The following is an 18,409-nucleotide window of genomic DNA, read 5'->3' as shown; positions in this document are numbered from 1 at the left end:
CTACTGAAGTGTGGATGGCCGTTGGGTCGCTAGGAGCTCATCTGCCCTTTGGCAGGTCTTGTTTTTGGTCTTGCTGGGGGGTCTACAACCCCCTCCTCACTTGGCAAGCCAGGTGGGGGAGACGGTTTAGTCGCTGACTATCCAACCATGGAGCAGGTAGCACAGGATTACATGGTACCCGTCGCAGGGGGAACTCCCCCCCACCTGACCTCCCTCAGGATAAAGGAATCACAAATGTTTCCTAGAAACCTGGCATGCATCATGTTCTTCTTGTGATTCACAATCACCAGCACATTGAGGGAACAGAAATGGGTTATTAAGGGAAGCCCTTATGGGCATGTGAACTCAGTCAATAGCAACGTACACATGAGAGGCCAGCATCTCTGGGAGATCCCAATGATCAGGATTCCACCTGTTCCGAACTGAAATAATTTATTTACAAATAAATCTCTGATGCAGCAGTGAGGAACAACTTGTGAGACATGCAAGAGATTTGCTGTGACTGCTTGGAAAGATCTTGCAGTGAAGAAGTTGAGAGTCAATGTGAACTTGACCTTCATGGAGAGCATGAAAGCATAACAGACGGTCTTCCTGTAGAATGTCACATAGCTCAATGATGACACCCTTGGAAAAGCTGAGCCTTGAATACATTGTACAGCAGAGATGTCCAGGTGGAATGTGGTGTCTCTGAAGACTTTGTAGGAATAAGCTGGTCGGCATGTCTTTGCCTTATGCCCCGAGGTGCCCAACTCACCCTAGTAGCAGCATAATGACCTCTCCAGTGATGGAGTGCTGACAGCATGTCACTGCTGAAGCATCCTTGAATACGTATCTCAGCACCTAAATGCTGGAAAAAACACTTACTTTCAGTTGCAACACATTCTGTGGATATAGAAGAAGTCTGAGCAACTTGCAGTGATTTCTAAAGGTGCCAAGTCAGGTCTCCTGATGTCAGCAGACTGCCACATTCAATAGAAAAGAAATTCTACATCGTAATGCATTCCAAATTCTACTTAGACTGTTCCATGACAGTTGTGGTGTAGAGATTTCTCCTCCAAGCTATCTTGGCACAGGTAGAATCTGACATTATATGAATAATGACATCATTTGGCACACACCTGAAGCAAGGAATTGCCAGGCAGATTAACATGAATAGACGATGCAAGTGCCTGGCACAATTTCACCTGGAAATGATCGACAGCATGATCTACTCTGGGCAAAGTCAAAATTGGATTGCACGATGCCCAATATTTTTTATTCGATCTTTTATTTATAGAAGATTTTGGGGTGGTAAGAGGAATAGGGAACAAGGAAAAAACACATTCCTGTGAAGTGGGACACAAGTTGGGGAGCCTTTGACATGGGTTAATTTCTATAATTTAACAGTTAATTTAACAGTTAATGGTCCTAATCAAGAGTTGATTTCACAACAGCCATACAAACATTTGTCAACCAAATAATTTTCCTTTCACCTTGCAAAGTACTATGACAGGATTCTAGTAACTTCTACTAACACTCCCCTCCCCCCTCCATCCACCCTACTCATTTAACCAGTTCCAGTTTGCTACAATGTATCCCTCTTGAGATCATAACTTCCCTAACCAACAATTGGCCTTCCAAGGAACCAACCTGCCTGAGGTTATCTATTACTGGCCCTGATTTACCCTGGTCTTCTCTCGCCTCCAGTTCTCCTCCCCACACCCCACCCCCCCTCCCACATACAGTCTGAAGGGTCCTGACCCGAAATGTCACCTACCCTTTTTCTCCAGAGATGCTGCCTGTTACTCCATCATTTTACTCCATCGTTTTGTGTCTATTTTTGGTATGAATCAGCATCTGCAGTTTCTATCACACTATGACAGTATTACCTGATGTAATTTTATCAGTAGGCTATGGTTGCAGATAGTTTGTGTTGCTACATTATCCTTTGCACTCAACAATCATGTAAAGTAGGACATCACCCTAAAATCTTATAAAGCATTCAGGGAGACTTCTGGAACATTCCTGATAGCTGGCTATTTTAGTACAGGCTCAATTTACAGAAGAAACTGATCTATTTCATCTCACTGATCCCGAGAGATAATTTTAGTATCTGTGATGCCACTGATCAGACAGGACCACAGATCTCTCTTTCAATATTTAAGTTAGCTTCTCAAGACAGGCCAGCTATGATCAGCAAGCATTTATCACTCTCTCTTGAAGGGCACCGGCTGCATTTCTGCCATCTCCATAATCTATCCTATCTCCCCCTCCTTCAATCCCTCTACCCCCCCCCCCCCCCCTTTGTTATCCTTATCTGGTTCTACCCATTGCCTACCAGTCTCTTGTCTCGACACCCTCCCTCTTCTCCATCTGCCCATCATCCCATCCCCTCATTGCTCGCACCTATAACCTATCTCTGTCTCACCCTTCCCTCTCACCAATGGGCTGACTATTTTCCCTCTACACTATGACTATTGATCCTGATCCAGGGTCTCTACCCGAAATGTCGGCGATCTATTTGCCTTCACATATGCTGCTAGATCCGCTGAGTTCCTCCAGTAATTTATTTTTATGGTTAACTACGCGTCTTTCTCCAAAAGAGAATTTCACATTCGCAATGAGTCGCACACGGCACGTAAACAATCCTAGAGATTCATGTGTTGGAATCCTATGTTGAAATGTGGCAAAGCAGCCTATCTTTCCCTTTAAGATACCAGCTTTCCCAATTATCCAATCAAAAGGTTCACGGCAGTTTCAAGCCATCCCACGCGCTGATCTGTCTCTTTTTAAAACTGTTAATAAATAAAAGCATTCTTTCAGGTATGGCATAGTGCAAACCAACAAAGAAGCAGACTTGTATATGCCTGTACTCCGAGGGAGACAAGCTTTGCGGTTGGTATGTCCGGAGCAGAGCTGGGACCCTGTTCGTGTGGGAGGTTGTTTACTGGAAACCCGGGCGCCTTGAAACTGTTACGGACTCATTTGTTCGGTTTGTTTTCGTTTCCTTCCTCTGCCCCTGTTGTTGGGGTTGGAGGGTACTGGATGGAGGAGGTATAACTGTAATTTCGTTGTAGCTGGAGCTATTTGGGATCGGACTGCGCCGGTGGGGAAACTAGGCGACTAGATGGAAAAGAGAGTTTAAGACTAGCAAGCCGCAACGAGGCGCATCTCTCACCTCTGCGATGGAATGCAGGTGAGGAAGGAACTTTGTATGTCGTCTCCTCCCCTTATTTTCAAAAAAGTGCAGTCCATCCACTTTTTTTTTTGCTGGTACATCCACGTGTTTGTTTTAATCATTTGAGTGTAACAGAGTGTAGAGATTTGCAGCAAAATATTTTTTTTAATTTAAGAATCGGGGATAGGGTGTGCTATAGTTGTAGAACATCAGCATTAAGCCCAGAGAGTTAGGGCTCTATTTAACATGTTATTTTTGTTTTCTTTGTTTACGGTGAACGTTTCCAAATTCTATTAAACCTATCCTCTGCTTTGCAATCTTTTCTCTCTAGCTGGTGAATAATTTTCCACATCTTATTAAAATGAAAATCATTTTCACATGAACATTGCTCCTGAATTACAGGATACTGAATAACTGTCATTGTTTAACGTGAATGTTCCCTTCCACTTTTTTAATGTTTACCTGGGTGTTCGATTACCATCTTGCTATTTCCTCTGCCCTTGTAATTCCAAACTTCGTCCCAATATATTTAAGAATCCTCAATTTCCCCATTTGTTTTAAATTGAAGCATTTTTTTTGGCAGTGAATGCACTAGGCGAAGTCGTTTTTTTAAATGTTGTTTTAAACATAAACTGGTCTCTTTCTGGTGCTATAAGAAATGATATGTAGACCAAGCTTGAGGCTCCTTTAAGGGGAGATGCAGTATTATTAGCTAAATAGAACCCTGTCGCTCACTGAGGTATATTCAAGTGTTTCAATTGTAAATAGGTAAGGGGAGTGGAATAAGATATGGGGAGGAGAGAGGAAAAAAATAATGTTTTAATGTTATCATTTTAATGTTTATCATTTATGTATCTGGTAACAAAGTACCCTTTTTATACAAATAAAACAAAAAGTGTTTACCACAATTGGTAAAGGATGGGCATGGGTGTTTTCTTAACCCCTGGGTCAGTTTATGCATGTACCCAATGGCTTCTTAGCCAGACAAACATTTAAGCACCTGTGAATTGGGGTTAACAAGTTGTTGCTTTGTTAGATATGTTGGTTACCTATGAAAAATTGGCATCAAATGTTCAGTGTTAGGCAAAGTAAGATAAAGAAAATCACAAGTTTGTTTCTGGTTTCTTGGTTAATTTTGACAGGTTAAAAGAAAGAGGGATTTGCATTTCAATAGTCCTTTTTTCCAAGTACTTTTGTTTTTCTTAAGTACAGTTCCTGATGTAATAAATTGGACAATACTTTGTGCATGGCAAACTCCCAAGAATAACAATGAGATTGGTGACTAGTCATTCTGTTTTAGTAATGGTGATTAAAGGACACTACTTTTGCAAAATAATGCTGTGGGATCTGTTCTGTGAGATGGTTGATAGGCCAAACTGGATTACTGGATTTTGTCTTGCCAAAAATCTGACACCTGGAACATGAAGCCCGCCACTATTGAATACTTAAAATTCTTCCCAAATGGAGCTTTAACCTATGTAGTTCTGACTTGAATTGAGATTGTTGGTCGGAGTTTTGGTATTGGGGATACTGCAATTGGTCTCAAATACAACAAACTTGTGAGGTGTGCTGGACCGTGCAGTATGTTGAGGGAGTACAGTCATTTTCTATCTGCAATGCACTTTCTGATCATTAATAATCATGGTTCTTCTTGCAGAAGTATGGTCAATTTAGTGAGAAATGGGGGGGCTTTGGTTTCCCATGGAACTGAAATCCAATTCCATCAAGGAATATGACAGAACTTTTTGAAATGAAATGTTATTTAAAGAAGAAATGAGATTGTGAAGCTTGTTCTTAATGAGATAAAGAATCCATGTGAGATTAGACACCTCAATCCAGTATTGCCAAGCTTTCCCTCTTTCAATCCATGTGCATACAGTACTGCACATTTCTTTAAGTCTTACTATCACAATTGTTGATAATGTCCCTTTTGTTCGGATCATGTATTCTATCCTGTGCCTCACTCTGGGTAATGTTCTGGGAGGTGTGCCTGTAGTAATGTATATAATTTGTGTAGTAACATAAAATGTGTACAGTTTCTTTCTACCAAGCCATCAGGGTTTGTGGTGCTTCTCAGGGCTATCTTGTGCCACTGATTTGGTCTTTTGGTAAACACCATTTTTGCTTTTCTGCACAGGCTGTGTTTGCAGACATGTGCACTCAGCAGCCTTGAAGGAAATCAATTTCCTAAAGGTAGAAACTTTTGCCTCTACCTCCTTTTTATTTTAAGATCTAAAAGTGACATAGTAGGTATATGGAACATTACAAATAAGTGATTTATGAGGGGTTTGAGTGATTTTAAACTCCAATGGTTTCTAACTATAATTTATTTTGGTATTTGGAGACCAGACCAGCAGCTTGAGTTTATGTGTGTTAATCTTATGTGCTGTTCTGTAACTGGATCCTTCCCCTGCAATTAGTGTGGGCTATGATCCAGCTTGGGATGCACAATGAAATAAAAAATGACTGAAGCGTAGGCAATTGGTGGCACTGTGGGGCATTCATTGGGTGTCTGGTTCACACAAAACCTAATTTTAATTTGTAGCTTTCTTTATTTTACTGGATTTTTATTAAATGGTCATATTAATAGCAACTCCATCCATTTTCCATCATCCCACCACTTTTTATAGGACTGCACTTGAAGCATTGTGCTTAGTTTTGGTCACCCTACAATGGGAAATATGCCTTCAAGCTGGAAAGGGTGCAGAGAAGATTTATGAGGATGTTGCCTGGACTTGAGGTCCTGAACTATAGGGAGAGAACAGGCACGCTAGAACTTTATTATACCTTGGAGTGCAGGAGGTTAAGGGTTGATCTTATGGTGAAAATAAATGGATGAATGCAGTCTTTTTTCCAGAGTACGGGAATCAAGGACGAGATGACATATGTTTAAGGTGAGGAGAGAGATAGGAAGCTGAGGGGCAACTTTTTCCACTGAGGGTGGTGGGTATATGGAACGAGCTGCCAGAGCAGGTAGTTGAGGCAGGTATTATGACAACATTTAAAATACAATTGGACATGGGCGAGGGATGTGGGCCAAAAGCGGGCAAATAGGATTAGCTTAGATTGGGCATCTTGGTCGGCATGGAAGAGTGGGGCCGAAGGGCCTATTTCCGTGTTGCATGGTAGCAAGACATTCCTTAAACCTACCTTGGATGACGATGCTTGACCCAATGCCTCCCTCTATTTGGTCCGTGTCAAATTGATCTGATGACATTTTACTACGTTAAAGACAGTGTACAAATGCTAGTTGTTGCCATTAAAGTCCTAACTGCGGGACTGTCAATGGTCGACGGATCATCTGCATAGCTGACGCACATGAGAAGTGGCAGATGTTCCTTTCGAGTTTTGCCTTTTTAATGCCATAAGTTTACTTCAAATGGAGGGTCGCGCTGAAGAGGATTTCCGCTCCCCGTTTAAAACAAGAGCAGGCGTGAGGCAACTTGAGGTTGCCCCCCCCCCCCCCCCCAATAAAGGTCATCTTTAGGAAATGGTTTGCATCATAAACTTTCTTAGCAGTGTCAGTAAAAAAACTTTCTGAGGTGACTTGCGATGCTGCGCGCCTTTGTTGCTCTGCAGCCAAGCGGTCGAACAACTTGGCCTCGTGGGGCAGTGGAGGGCGGGGCTCGCTCTCCCGCGCGCGCTCCGGGGCGCTGCGGCGGTGGCGGCTTCCTCCGGCCTGCTCATGGTGGCCGAGCCGTGGCGCCGTCGCTCGGTGAGCGAAACGACGCTCTTTAGAGAACGTTTGGGAGGCAAGTTGTGCAGCCCATCTAGAAATTATACTCTACAACAAATGCATCCTTGCAATTACTGTGGTCGCTGCCATTGGCAACCAGCCTCTTCGGATGAGATTTTGTGTTGTCTTTTTTGAAGTGTTAATAATGGGGTAGGTGGATCGCCGCTACAGCTGTTACTGGGTGGTCTTTAAGTTCCATAGTTTGTGAGTGGAACCACAACGTGATGCCTGCTCTGTGCCAAGCTGCCAGTTGACGGCTGAGGCAGATGGAGGGGACATATCCGCTATCAGCCAGCACTATGAAATAAGTGGCAGAGGCAAACGAGTCTGCGTAATTGATGACTCCAGTCACTTCTGAGCCTGGCTTTGGATAGGAAGCAACTATGCCGTTGAAGAGCCTATTGACAAAGTCACTTCGGTGTGATGTCAGTGCTAATGGCTAAGAGACAGTTCCTCCTCGTTGAAGGTAGTTTGTTCTCTCTTTTTGAAAGCTGTGCATGCATGCTCTAGTAATCGAGTGAGCTTTGTATGGGAGCCTAATTAGTAACATCGCCAGGACAAAGAGTCCTTTCACTGGGGTATTGATGTATGCACTTTGTATCGTGTATCTCAGCGCTGTAATCTGTACAAAATACTTTGACAAGAAATGTTGCACCTGGGACAAACTTCAAGAAGTTAGAAAGCAAAACACAATGCATTTCTGTACCACACATTTTATGTCCAAATAATTTGTTTTTACTAATATTTTATTCTTAAATTGCAGTTGGATAATTATTAGAGTTGGGATATAGGTTGGTTTGTGCAAAATAATGATTAGGATGAAAAGGTATTCTAGAAAAATATTTGTCAGAAACAGCATTGGGAGAGAATGGGAAGTGGTTTGTAATTCGATAGTGTGGATGACTGCAAAGGGGATTTTGACTTTGGGGATCCAATGTTATTGATGGTAGACAAAAATGCTGGAGAAACTCAGCGGGTGAGGCAGCATCTAAGGAGCGAAGGAAATGGGCAACGTTTCGGGCCGAAACCCTTCTTCAGACTGATGTGAGGGTGGGGAGGGAAGAAGAAAGGAAGAGGTGGAGCCAGAGGGCTGAGGGAGAGCTGAGAAAGCGAGGAGATAGTAAGGACTACCTGAAATTAGAGAAGTCAATGTTCATACCGCTGGGGTGCAAACTGCCCAAGCGAAATATGAGGTGCTGCTCCTCCAATTTACGGTGGTCCTCATTCTGGCCTTGGAGGAGGCCCAGGACAGAAAGGTCGGATTCGGAATGGGAGGGGCAGTTGAAGTGCTGAGCCACCGGGAGATCAGGTTGGTTATTGTGAACCGAGCAGAGGTGTTTGGCGAAGTGATCGCCAAGCCTATGCTGGGTCTCACCGATGTAGAGCAGCTGACATCTAGAGCAGCGGATGCAATAAATGAGGTTGGAGGAGGTGCAGGTGAACCTCTGCCGCACCTGGAAGGACTGCTTGGGTCCTTGAATGGAGTCCAGGGGGGAGGTAAAGCGACAAGTATAGCATTTCTTGCGGTTGCAAGGGAAAGTGCCAGGACAGGGGGTAGTACGGGTGGGAAGGGACGAATTGACCAGGGAGTTACGGAAGGAGCAGTCTCTGCGGAAAGCAGACGGGGAAGGAGATGGGACGATGTGGCAAGTGGTGGGGTCACGTTGGAGGTGGCATAAAATGACGGAGGATTATTTGTTATAAATGACGGCTGGTAGGGTGGAAGGTGAGGACTAGGGGGACTCTGCCCTTGTTGCGGGATGGGGAGAGAGCAGAGTCACGTGGTATAAAAGAGACCCAATGTTATTGATGGTTTGCCAGCTGAATGGCTGATTCACTAAATACACTTTCATCTGTGGTATTGATTTGTAGGGCTAATGTCCCAGGTTTGCTACCCAGATTACACTAGGTCTGAATTTTAGTTATGTTCTGCACTAGTATTTTGGTTCTGTTTGTAGGCTGTTGAAGGCACAGCCTTGGGCAAGAGGTTAAGCCAACCAAAATAGGTTATTGGAAACACAAATTGTAGCTGTTGGAAATCTGTAATAAAAAGTGAATGCTGAAATTAACCAACAGTCCAGGTAGTATCTGTGAAGAGAGAAATAATTAATGTTTTTGGTTCATGAAGTCATGATCTAAAAGATCACCTTTTTTCTCTCTCTCCACAGATCTGACCTGAGCATTTATTGGATTTTTTATTTTGTACAGTTCTTAGAAAATTGGAGTAATTTGGGAAGCTTACAATACTTTATTGAAGCCATAAAGGGATTTTTTTTAAAGAGATGTTTTGAAATTGAATCAATAGCTGAATGAACATTGATTGAGAGGTGTGGATTGGGTTGCAGTTGTAACAGAGCTAGAAAGATTATAAATGAGTGGCGAGGCAACTATCTTTTCTCATAAGATCTGCATAACTCTGTGTAATTCTCCAATCCCAGTAACTGTTTGAGATTGAAATAGCCCCAATCAAGATCTATCTGAATCTGGTGATGAATTCTCGTTAATATGGGCCTTCCTTCCTTGATAATCAAGCTTTTATCCAAAGTCAACCCTGGAATAATATTTGCTAGGTAAATGATACTGGCAGCGAAGTTCTGGCATAAACACTTCTTCATAGAGCCAAAGTCCATCAGTCCAAGTTTAACCGATGAGCCTGGCCAGCAGAAACATTGCTTCGTTTACCGTGGATTGTCAGTCTGTTGTCTGGCAGCAAGGGAGCCAGGGGTGAGCAAAGTCATTTGGATGAATGATACTTTTTAACTGTTTGATTCTGGTGTATGAACAGGCTGGGTTTGCAGCCACTATTTTATACATTTATGTTTCTGAAAAACTTTTCAAAATGGAAGCAAGCCAAGACTGGATTAAGTGAGTACAGTGTGCCTTATTCAGTGGAAATTTATAAACTAGGTCCTCAATTTACTGTTTATAGTTTGGGTGTTTATTATTGACTGTCATCAACTTTAACAATTGAAATCTGTCATTAAGTGGCATCCACTCCATAGATGATTACTGTATCCTCATATCACCCAACTGTTTGGTTGGTTTGTGTATAGACTAGGGATTTTTCAACACCTGACATTCCTCAGTGCATGTTTCAAAGACTCTGTGTAACATCATGGTGACTCCAGTGGGTAAATAGGGTAAATACCAAATGTAATCTTTGGCAAATCTAACGTGTGCCAATGTATGAGCCTGTTGCAACCATCCCAAATTGGTTGCTAAATTTAATTCCATGCTACATTGTGGGATTTGAGAGCTAAGAGTGGATGAATTTGTTTGAGCACAATTCGTAGGAAGAGACGAACATTCATCAAATTGCTAAAGATAGACACAAAGCTGGAGTAACTCAGTAGATCAGACAGCATCTCAAGAGAAAAGGAATAGGTGACGTTTCGGGTCGAGACCCTTCTTCAGACTGGTAGGTCGGCTATCTCGAACAATTTGTTTGATTGGGCCACTCACTGTATTTTAAGAGTGCAGTTTTCTTAACATGAGTTGCAGATGTGTTTAGACTTCTGACATTTACAATCCTGTGCCCACAATAATTTTCTTTTGGAGCTTCACCCTAAAGTGTTCCCAAGATCGCTACTGGATGTAATTAAAAAAAGTTTGGCTATTCTAACCAAAATAAATTGGTTATTTCTATTCCCAAAACTGGAGAAATGTGCTCTGCAGTCTTTTATAAATCTACTTGGGATTTTTTTTGAAAAAAGCAAAATGGCACTTGAGTCAGATGCCAAAAGAATCGCCCTTAGAAAATAAACATGAATTTTCTTCTTGGTTGCAATCTGGAGCACTGCTCATGAAGTACAACTTCACGTTGGATTAATAACTGGTTTTGATCACACAGTTTATTTCCATTATAATCTCTGGACTTTGATTACATTTTAAGTGGTGAAATAGGATTCTTGAAGCAGAAAAGCTGGATTTGATGTAATCAGACCCTGAGATTGTAAGCAGCTGCAATTCTTTCTGTCTTCAGTTCTGTGTGTGAACAAAACTAGGGTTTCAGTCCTCTATCTAATGCACTCTCTGGTGGACTCTAGCTGTAACAGCAACTGATTGATATAATAGAACTGGAGTACTTGTCAATGTAAGTGGGGGGCAGCAGGAAGAAAGACTGTTACAAAGGGATGAGTCAGTATTAAGGATGGTGTAAATACAAAGTGTGGATTAAAAAAAAAATCTTCTCTGGGATAAAAGACGAGCCGGTCAAAGGGTGGGGGTGGGATGGTTAGACATGTGAGTTACATGTGGGTTTTCAGGAGACTCTTTTAACTGGTTGTTAATTTGACAGATGGGACTCTTGGGAGATAGCTGTTGTCCTCTGTCCCAAAAACTTATTGTAAAAGAATCGGGTTTTTTTGTGTCGTTTCCGGATATCTCAAGGTGTACTTTGAATCCAAAGTTCCTAACTGAAAAATAAAGTTAATTGAATTGATACTTTATAGCCATTTCAGGTTTATTTGTATGTGTTGATGGTCCATAATCTATGTGTTACTCTCCAAAGACATGGAAGTTACTTGACTTTATTTTTTAAATGCAGGATTTTTCAAACTTCCTTGTTGGTTATGTGCAGACCTCAAATGCAACCTGTTGGCGAGCAAATCTCATGGCATGAATACCTTTGGTGCTCTTTTCTGTTGCTGCTGCACTTGGAATGTCAGCCGGTTGCTGCAAGGTTTTGACGACCGGTCACCTCAAAAGAAAGTGGCACATCTTTAGGCAAGTACACCTTTCTCTTAATCCCCATCTTCATTATTCTTTCATGCTCTGATGGTATTGACCAGCTTTTAAAGACTGGTACTTTGCCCAAGTAGCAAGCTAAACTATCACTAAAAGAAATTGTAACATTTTGAAGCAGAATTCCTCTGTCTTCCCCCAGAGAGGTCTCTCTTCACAACACAGGGAGTCCCTGGATTACAAAAGGATTCCTTTCCTGAGAACTGTTTGTAACTTGAAAATGAACGAGAATGGTATGTGAGAGAGGATCACAGAAACAGCCATGGGATGGGAGTGCGAGCAAGCGAGATTAGCTTGGTAAGTGAGTCTGCTCTGTGCACCCAGCTCTGCCTGGCTTGAACCTGCCCCTGATTGTTGGGGCTCTAGTGGATTGGGTGAGACAAATAGGGAAATGCTACATTCCCACCCAGTAGAAGATGCAGCCCTGTAGCATTTGGCAAATCCATCTCCATACAGACCGCCAAACAATGGGCATAGATGTTAAAACTACTGATTCCTGTCAAAAATATCCCAGATAGCTGCACCCTCGGACTTAGACCACATAGGCCAACTCCAAGTCACTTGATTTGTGTCTCAGAATTGACGGAAGCTAAGTTCATTTCATTGGAAAATGTTCTAGTATTTTGCATCTGTCTTTGAGGGAATGGCTGGACTGTTTTACTCCAGGAGTCTTTAAAAAAAAATAAATAAATAAAATTATAATAATAATTTACAGCATTAATTTTCAACCAGTAATGAGCTGGATTATTTTGAAATTGGGGTTTGGCTATTGCCTGATTCAAGTAATCCAGGATAGGCTGTTAGTTTAACTTGGTCTATTCTCGATGACTTGTGTCAGGAGATGGTCTTTATTGCATCTCCAAAGATGGTTGTGTATTCTACCATTTTGGATTTTCCATGGTTCTGCCCTGCAAGAAGAATATCTGACATGGTGTGTAATGGTGCTTGCCCAAGTTCACCTTGACTGTACCATCAAATCTGTAACCAACTAATAGTGGAAGATCTTGCAGAAAATGACTTGGAAACTATTTGAATGGGCACTGGGATGGGAGCTGAGGAAGAGCACTAATTATGTTCTGTGTGTGTGTGTGTTCTTGTTCTCAACAAATACTTCAGTGTAGCAAAGTGACTGGACGCTTTTTGAAACGATATTTCATCTCCTGAAAGATAGGATTACGGAAGCCTCTGTGGATCTTAGCTTTTTAAATAAATGGACTATCAAGTAGTGTATTGCTAGTCCCAGATTATGGAAAGCATTTTGCTATATCACAGTGCAGCATTCCTTCAAATATAGTCAAATGACACACTACACTTTATCGCTATACGGAATGAGGCTTGAACCCACTGCTTTCATGGAAAAATAAACACTACCAATTGACCCAAAGTTAACATGTGTGCATTAGCTGCTGAACTTTAAACACCAGGAATATCCAAAGTTTCGTTCCTGCTCTATCCAAGACTTTTATCTCATGAGCCATGACATTTGACTGCAAACCCTTTTGGGTAATCGGCCTGAACCCTATTTGAACCACACCTAGAAAATATATGTGGTTGAGGGAGTTTTGTGTTGGCTTAGGTCTGGTGATATTCCAATTGAATAGCATGCCAGCATATTCCAAGTTCCCATGTAGGTCAACCACTGAAGTCAAATGTTGCCTGTGGAAATAGACTCCAGCAAGATGGGTAAGGAAAGAATGAAACTGAGTTTGACTCCTCGATTTGATATATTTTCAGTTCCTCTTCTGTTCCCTCGGCAGCCAGAGAACACGTGATGACAATCTGAAGAAGGGTCTCGACCCGAAACGGTACCTATTCCTTTTATCCAGAGATGCTGCCCGACCTGCTGAGTTACTCCAGCTTCTTGTGTTTATCTTCCATGAAAAGCAACTACTGCCTTGGCAATTACCCTTGTCCAAACAGGTAGTTATAATTGCTGCTATTTTTCCCCATCACTATCATCCACCTATCCAATGTAATGGGGATAACTTTTTTCAACGATTAACTGTGGTATTGAATTCTACAGCTCAAAAAGAACCAGCATTTATAAATATCTTTTACAACCTTGTACTTCCCAAACTTTTTTAGCTCTTGCCAATTTTCTCTAAATGTGGGGAAATGCAGCCAGTTTTAAGCATAGCATGCCCCCACCAAGCAAATATGTTTTTGATTTGGAGATAAATATTGGCCAGGATACTGACGCTAATTCCTCCATTTTTCAAAATAGTGCCATAGAATTATTAGAGATCACCTGAGAGGGCAGTCTAAGCATTGCTTTAAACATCCCATTAACTCAGTGCAGCACTTCCTCAAGATGCTTGGTGTGTTGGCTTTTGTCATTGAGAAATAGTGCAAATAGTCCTTTTTTTCTCTCCGTTTCTTGCACCTATGGTGCATTGTTCTATAGAAACCAAAATTGAACATTGGTGAGCTCTGTTTTGGAATTGAGCACGACTGAAAATCAAAACAACACAACCGCATTCTGAAAACGTCTGATGGATGTTCCAGAATTCTACAAAGATCAGGTATGTCTGGGGTTTCAGCTCCTGGGTACCTGGCTGGATCATTTGTTTTAATTGTGTAAGAAGGAACTGCAGATGCTGGTTTACACATAAGATAGACACAAAATACTGCGGGACGGGCAGCATTTCTGGAGAGAAGGAATGGGTGATGTTTTGGGTTCTGACCTGAAATGTCACCCATTCCTTCTCTCCAGAGATGCTGCCTGTACTGCTGAGTTATTCCAGCATTTTTTGTCTACCTTCATTTGTTTTAATTCATGGTTCAAGTTTGCTTGGAATGGGTGATAGGTTTAAAAAATGGTACTGATGGTGTATTTGCCTGTCAAAGTAAATGGCGAGCTGCTGGGAAAATTTTTGCATAAATGAGCAATACTATAAAAAGGTACCGAGCACCTTTGCATTTAGTGTTTGCAAATGCAATTTAGAATGACATGTTTAACTTTCACTTCACGACCCAGTTGTAAATGTTGATGACATTTATTTCCTGTGCTGGATTGCCCTTTGCAAGGGTGGTGGTGGGCACTTTTGTTTGGAAGTAGTGCAGACCAATAATGAACGACTGTACATTTTTTAAACATGGTGCTGATAAACGTCCGCAGGACTTTGCCCCAGCAAAAGGAGGAAGTGTGTGCGTGCAATGCTAACATTCATTATGAGGGGACTAGAATATAAAAGCAAGGATGTAATGCTGAGGGTTTAGAAGGTGAGACTACATTTGGGAATATGTGAGCAGATTTACGGCCTCGTTTCTGAGGAAGGATGTGCTGGTGTTGGAGAGGGTCCAGAGGAAGTTTACAAGATTAATCACGGGGATGATTGCGTTAACGTAAGAGGAGTGTTTGATGACTCTGGGCCTGTACTTGCTGGAGATTAGAAATATGAAGGAAATCAGATTAAAAGGACGGACCTTCAAAATGGAGATGAGGAGTTTCTTTAGCCAGAGGGTGGTGAATCTGTGGAATTCATTGCCACAGATGGCTATGGAGGCCAAGATATTGGGTATTTTTAAGGCGGAGATTGATAGGTTCTCGATTAAGAAGGGTGTCAAAAGTTACAGGGAGAATGGGGTTGAGAAGGAAAAATAGATCAGTCATGCTTGAATGTTGAAGTGGACTCAATGGGCTGAACGCTATGTCTTGCGGTCTTATTGGGGGGCGGGAGGGTGGATCTCATTGAGACCTACTGGTTAATGAAAGGCCCAGATAGAGTAGATGTGGAAACATGTTCCCAGTAATGGGAGAGTCTGGAACCAGAGGGCACAGCCTTGCTGACCTATATGCAAAAATATTTTACTGTACACTGGTACATGTGATAATAAAGAAACCATTGAGGAAAAAAAGGACATGCCTTTTAGAATGGAGATAAGGAGGAATTTCTTTTGCCAGGGGGTGGTGAATCTGGGATTTGTTGCCACCAGTACTGTGGAGCCCAAGACATTGGGTACTTTTAAAGCAGAGATTGATAGATTCTTGATTAGTAAGTGTGTCAAAGGTTACTTTTGAGAAGACGAGAGAATGAGGTTGAGAGGGAAAAATAGATGAGCCGTGATTGATTGGCAGACTTAATAATAATAATAAATTTTATTTATGGGCGCCTTTCAAGGGTCTCAAGGACACCTTACAAAAATTTAGCAGGTAGAGGAAAAACATGTAAGGGGAATGAAATAAATAGTAGAGACATGACTAGTACACAAAGTAAAGACAGAATTCAATACAAAACACAATATGAGGCAATTAATGCACAGATGAAAAGGGAGGGGGACGTGGGGCTAAGGATAGGCAGAGGTGAAGAGATGGGTCATGAGGCGGGACTGGAAGATGGTGAGGGACACGGAATTGCGGATCAGTTGGGGGAGGGAGTTCCAGAGCCTGGGAGCTGCCCTGGAGAAGGCTCTGACCCCAAAACTACGGAGGTTGGACTTGTGGATGGAGAGGAGACCGGCTGATGTGGATCTGAGGGACCGTGAAGGTTGGTAGGGGGAGAGGAGGTCAGTGAGATATGGGGGGGCCAGATGGTGGAGGGCTTTGTAGGTGAGGACCAGGATTTTGTAGGTGATCCGGTGGGAGATGGGAAGCCAGTGAAGTTGTTTGAGGACTGGAGTGATGTGATGCCAGGATTTGGTGTGGGTGATGAGTCGGGCGGCTGCGTTCTGGACCAGTTGAAGTCGGTTGATGTAGGTGGAGCTGATGCCAAGGAGAAGTGAGTTGCAGTAGTCCAGTCGGGAGGAGATGAAGGCATGGATGAGTCTTTCAGCAGCGGGAGGTGTGAGAGAGGGTCTGAGTTTGGCGATGTTGCGGAGATGAAAGAAGGAGGTTTTAATGACATGGCGGATGTGAGGCTCAAGGGAGAGGGTGGAATCAAAGATCACGCCAAGGTTGCGGGCCTGGGGAGATGGGGAGACAGTGGTGCCGTCGATGGTGAGAGTGGGGTTATTGATTTTGCTGAGTGTGGCTTTGGAGCCTATGAGGAGGAATTCTGTCTTATCGCTGTTGAGTTTGAGGAAATTATGTTGAATCCAGGTTTTTATAGCTGACAAACAGGAGTTGATATGGGAGAGGGGGGGGGGGGGGGTTGTGGGGGGATTTGGTGCCGAGGTAGATCTGGGTGTCATCAGCGTAACAGTGGAAGTCCAGGTTGAAGTGGCGGAGTATCTGACCAAGGGGGAGGATGTAGATGATGAAGAGGAGGGGGCCGAGTACGGAGCCTTGGGGAACGCCTTGAGTGACTGTGGCTGTAGCAGAGGTGTGGTTGTGGAGAGAGATGAAGTGGGATCTGTTGGAAAGGTAGGAACAGAGCCAGCTGAGTGCAGAGCCTTCAATGCCGAGGTCTTTGAGTCTGGTGAGCAGGATGTTATGGTTCACTGTATCGAAGGCTGCGCTCGGGTCGAGGAGGATGAGGATGTTGAGAGAACCAGTGTCAGCAGAGGTGAGGAGGTCGTTGAGGACTTTGAGGAGAGCAGTTTCTGTGCTATGGAGGGGGCGAAAGCCAGATTGGAGGGGTTCAAGTAGGTTATCCTGTGTCTTGTGGTCTAACACCAAGACTAACAAGGCTTTGCACTGTGCACAATGACACAGCCATTGAGTCACAGTGCAGATAGATGCATGTGGATATGATAATGAAGCCACAATAAAAACCTATGCACGGAATGTAAATATAAATTTGCTTCTCTAACTTCATAATTCGCCCTTCCACTTGCATTCCTTCCACTAACTACACAATTCACAACTCTTCAATCCTTTTGTCTCGTACCACCTTCAGTTTTATTTTAAATCTCTGGCCTTTACTAACCATTTGCCTATTAGAACCCCCTCTCACCAGACTTTGTCCTGATCCTCCTCTCTTCCAGCCTTCTTTTCACTTCCTCGCCTCCCCCTCCCCGCTACAATCATTCTGACCCAAAATGTCACCCGTCCATGTTCTCCATTGATGTAAGCCTGACCCACTGAGTTACTCCAGCATTTTGTCTTTCTTTGTAAACTGGCACCTGCGGTTCCTTGTTTCTATAAATTTGCTTTGTTCATTTGGTTTTGAAAATGCAGCATGGAAACAGGCCCTTCGGCCCACTAGTTCAATGTTATCCCACTTATCATCCACTCCCTACACACAAGGGGCAATGTTACTGAGGCCAATTAACCTAGAAACCTGTACGTCTTTAGGATGTGGGAGGAAACCGGAGCATCCGGACGAAACTTGCGTGGTCATGGGGAGAATGTGCAAACCACAATGACGGCACCTGAAGTCATGATCAAATCCAGATCTTTGGAGCTGTGGGACAGCAGTTCTACTACCTGTGCCACTCTTATGGTTAATATATGCGCTGAAAGTTTGCTACAGATTCGTAAATGTGTGAAGACTGAAGAAGGGTTTCGGTCCGAAACGTTGCATATTTCCTTCGCTCCATAGATGCTGCCTCACCCGCTGAGTTTCTCCAGCATTTTTGTCTACCTTGGATTTTCCAGCATCTGCAGTTCCTTCTTAAACAATGTACTGCAGCTATTGATCTGCAGATGGCAGGAGGCAAAATGAGCACTTGGATATATCCTGGTCAAGTTTCGGGTTGAGACCCTGCATCGGGACTCGTAGTGTGGAGGGAAGATGGCAGCATAAAGAAGTGAGAGGGGAGGGAAAATAAACCAAAACCCATACATTTCACCTACAAAAAAACCCTCTTTACCCCCCCCCCCCCCCCCCCCCCCCACCTCCTCTGGTTCCATCTGCCTTTTTTACCTCCCCTAATGGTTCCCATTTTGCCTT

General features: G+C 43.0%; 1 protein-coding gene across 5 annotated transcripts in view; it reads left to right on the top strand.

Moving 5' to 3' along the window:
• Positions 1 to 2,912: 2,912 nt before the first annotated feature.
• The window catches only part of avil (advillin), a 37,122-nt gene continuing 21,625 nt past the window's right edge, over positions 2,913 to 18,409 (top strand). Inside the window, exons 1-5 of one of the 5 annotated variants that reach the window (XM_033015442.1) lie at positions 2,913 to 3,175; positions 11,440 to 11,618; positions 11,779 to 11,933; positions 13,394 to 13,556; positions 14,041 to 14,158. The gene's annotated coding sequence lies outside the window, so the exon portion shown is untranslated. Of the gene's footprint in view, positions 3,192 to 5,294; positions 5,351 to 11,439; positions 11,934 to 13,370; positions 13,557 to 14,040; positions 14,159 to 18,409 lie in introns of all 5 variants that reach the window. The other 4 variants (XM_033015440.1, XM_033015438.1, XM_033015439.1 and 1 more) reach the window with 4 other exon arrangements.

Source organism: Amblyraja radiata, chromosome 46 (assembly GCF_010909765.2).
Source record: "Amblyraja radiata isolate CabotCenter1 chromosome 46, sAmbRad1.1.pri, whole genome shotgun sequence".
Taxonomy (NCBI): Eukaryota; Metazoa; Chordata; class Chondrichthyes; order Rajiformes; family Rajidae; genus Amblyraja; species Amblyraja radiata.
Note: the sequence above shows the minus strand (reverse complement) of the source record. Positions and strands in the feature narration are given on the sequence as shown.